The sequence below is a fragment of the Mus musculus genome, chromosome 17, assembly GCF_000001635.26.
Source record: "Mus musculus strain C57BL/6J chromosome 17, GRCm38.p6 C57BL/6J".
NCBI lineage: Eukaryota > Metazoa > Chordata > Mammalia > Rodentia > Muridae > Mus > Mus musculus.
This window is the reverse complement of record NC_000083.6, coordinates 37,175,143-37,178,722: the sequence shown is the minus strand read 5'-3', so window position 1 is coordinate 37,178,722 and position 3,580 is coordinate 37,175,143. Positions and strand designations below refer to the sequence as shown.

General features: G+C 40.6%; 1 pseudogene; it reads right to left on the bottom strand.

Annotated features, from left to right (window-relative positions):
• Positions 1 to 1,753: 1,753 nt before the first annotated feature.
• Gm7031 (predicted gene 7031) overlaps positions 1,754 to 3,580 on the bottom strand; it is a 1,878-nt pseudogene continuing 51 nt past the window's right edge.

Below are 3,580 nucleotides of genomic sequence, written 5' to 3'. Positions count from 1 at the left end.
TCCTTTTCCAGTGTCAGTCTCAGTCTGTGACAGGGGTCAGGAGTGGACCTGCCTGACTTCCCATTTACAGTAATGCAGAGTAGCTTCAATGACAAGTGGCCCCATGGACATCAATACATTTCTCCATTGCTCCCACTCTACAGCTCACCTGCACACTGCTCAACTGAGCTGCACATATGTTCTCCCTCTACAACTCACAATAAAGGAGTGGATGCTCTCTGGAACATTCCAACTCCACTGCAGAGGCCCAGAACAGAGTAACAATAACTGGTGTGCACAATGTATCTTATCTAAGGCTTAAGCTGGTGAGTCACACACTCAACACCTGCTTCTCAGGTCACCTCACAAACCAGGCATTATTATTATTACATAAAAGAAACAGGAGACACCAGATCTTGTGAAATGTTTAAATGACTTGAAACTTTATTAAGTAAAAATTGCATAAACACAACCATAAGATAATGAATAGAAAAGTTAAGTACAAACTATCACATGTAAAATAGATTATTATGTAACTGGCAGTTTCAACCAAAAATACTATATCCCAAATTTTCCACAGTGGGAATATTAATCTAATGAAAAAAATCTCAATTTCATCTTAATATATACCAAAACTGTTTAAGAAAAAAAATTAAATTGAATAGAACTTTTCAAAAAAAGTAACAATTCAATACAGCAATATATGGGTTTTTTATTCAATGAGACCTGAGATAGAAATGGACATTTGCCATTATAGTTACTTCAAACAAACTTCCAAAACTAAGGCAGGTCTGGGATAGAATGAGTCTTTAAATGACCATGGTGCTTTTCTTAGTGGTCCTGGAGTCCAGTCAGTAGTTTGACTGCAGTTTTACATCCTGTAGAGGTCCAGCAGAGTACAGTGGTGCAGAACAGCACCGGTCTGTGAAACTCATTTTCTTTCTCATACTATTTTCAAACTTTAAAAAAACAACAACATTAAAACAAAACAAAAACATCACCACTATCCCACTGCTTCAATTAACAGCATACAACTCTATCATTAGGGATGCTAGTGAAGAGCTTCGGCCTCTTCCTGCTGATGTCCCTCCTGGCACCATGATGGGCATTGCTGATGTCCCTCCTGGCACTGTGATGAGCCTTCATTTCAGAAATAGACACTTCAAACAAAGACTGGAGGGTGGGAAATGACAATGGCCAAGGTTTGCAAGTGAGTTAAGGAAAACAATCAGTGGAGTGGGGTCAGGAAAACAAAAACGAAACAAAACAAAACAAAAAAACAGACAAAACCAACAAAGAACAAACAAAAACAAAACAAAACAAAACGAACAACAAAACGAAAAACATAAAACAAAAACAAAAACAAAACCACAAAGAAAAGAAACCAAAACCCAAAACACCAACAAAAAACAACAAACAACAAAAAAAAACAGAAATAGAAAATGTAAAACAAAAAATAAACAAAACACAAATGAAAAACCAAAACCACAAAAAGCAAACAAGAATTCACAATCAAAACACACGCAAAAAAAATAAAAAGCAAAAACAACAAAACAAAAAACAAACTTAAACAAAAAAATCAAAAAAGAAAACCGAAAAAAAGCCAAAAAACCAAAAACACAGACACACAAACAAACAAACAAAAAAGCAAGAAAGAAAAAAGCAAAATAAAACAAAAAACATGAATTCATTTAATTCCAGCATTAAAACAGTATTTCTTGAACACATGGTCTCCTGTGGGTTGGGCAACAGCAGTTTCTAAGCTTGCAATAGTTGCATGTATCCTACAGATGGCATTAGGGCATCAGTCCCACAGCCCACACTAGGACTATATTGAAGACAGTGGGCTTCATTCAGTGAGATAGTTCAGTACCTGTTTTATATCTCTTCAACTCATCCTACCTGAGGTATATTAGAAACAGCAATGGAAAAGAACAGGGATGGGGGACCATAGCAACCAGGTGGGTGTTGTTATAGTAAGTGACTGTGTAGGATTTCCCATACCATCCTCTTCCTGAAGCTGGGCATGTGTTGCTGAGAAAAGGTCACAGGCTGGTCCCTAGCGATGTAATCTGCATATTTACAGGTAAACATTCCACAGTCACTCCCATTCAGTTGCAGAGGAATCTCCTCTGATGTCATACTGTACTGCTTCCACTCCAAATTGTCCAGATCAATGTCTTGCTCTCATTTTGTAAATATTGGAAGATGGTCTCACAGATAGACTTCCCTGTCTGTCCCATGGAATCGAGGTATACAATACTTCGTTTTCTTAAATCGATTCCCAACAGGCTCCAATGTACCTTCTGGTGAGTAAGCATCAAGATGAGTTCTTTTCAAAGAGATTGATGCCTCGAGTCCATCTTTTCAAGGAACTGTAACCACTATGCTTTAGCTTGGGGTAAAAGAAAGTGCTAAAGACATGAAGAGCCGGGTAGCCTTGGTTTTCATTTCTCTCAACCAGAAGGTTCATGTAGAAATTGATGACCTCATCATTGAGGCACTGACCATTCTCCAGGGTCTGGATATCTCCTCTGGTGATTTGCAACTTGAATCTGGAATTTAGGATTTCCTCTTGGGGTCCTGGACCCAGTGCATTCTCAAATTCTTTTTCTATATCCTCCGTAATATCAAGGATTTGATCCATTTCTCTGCCCTTTTCTTGGTCTGTGAGAGGCTTTTTCTCTGCTGCAAGTACTGCCATCTTGTTGGGGAGTAAGCTATTGCCTCTGCCACTATCCAGAATGATCTGAGCCCATGTTCCCGGCTCCAAGGTGTTCCCCCTTCTTCCTTCACCCTTTACACAACCTTTCTTCTCTGTAACAGATTTCTCCTCAGAACAACACTTCTCTCTCTCCTCTGGTGAAAGACATTCTTTTAGAGCAACAACAGTAGATGGTTCTTGGTCTCTCTCTGTGTTGTTTCTGATCCATGACTGTCTCCTGACTCACCCCCTTTGATCTTCCAGGTGTTTGTAAGGATTGGGTGAGGCCTGTGTAGGTCCGACCTTACATCGTGGTCTCACTGAAGGTGTTGAAGCAACCTTCTGTACTTTTCCCTTGGGGAGCTTTGTTCATTTTCCTCTGTGATGGAATAGGGCTGCTTGCGACCCTTGCCACAATCAGCAGGCTTCCTCCCAGTTACAGCCTGCTCTGGAGGACCTTCTGTCAACTCTAGGGGTTTTAGTTGTTTTGGAGTCTCTCCCTGGGGTTTCTGTACCTGACCCTTGCTAGGCTGTTCTCTCGGAAGCTCTAGGTCTTGAGGCTCCTGAAGGGTCTTCTTATGAGACTTGCTGGGCTCTTTAAATACCATCCCTTTCCCATCCTGGCATTTCCTTTTTGGACCTTGTCCCAAAGCTTCAGACTCTATCTCTGTCCCACTTTCATCCTGGTATTTCCTTTTTTGCCCATTTCCTGAAGCTTTGGGCTTCATCTCCAACCCATGTTGTTTTGGGTTTTTCGAGGGCCGGTATAGTACTGCCTTTTTAATTTCCAAATGAAAGCAACTTTATGCCTGGCTCTGGGTGGATACTCTTGGGTCATTCACTCTGATATCCGAAGAATCACTTCTTCCAGTAGGTGGGGGGTCCAAGGTTGCAAAC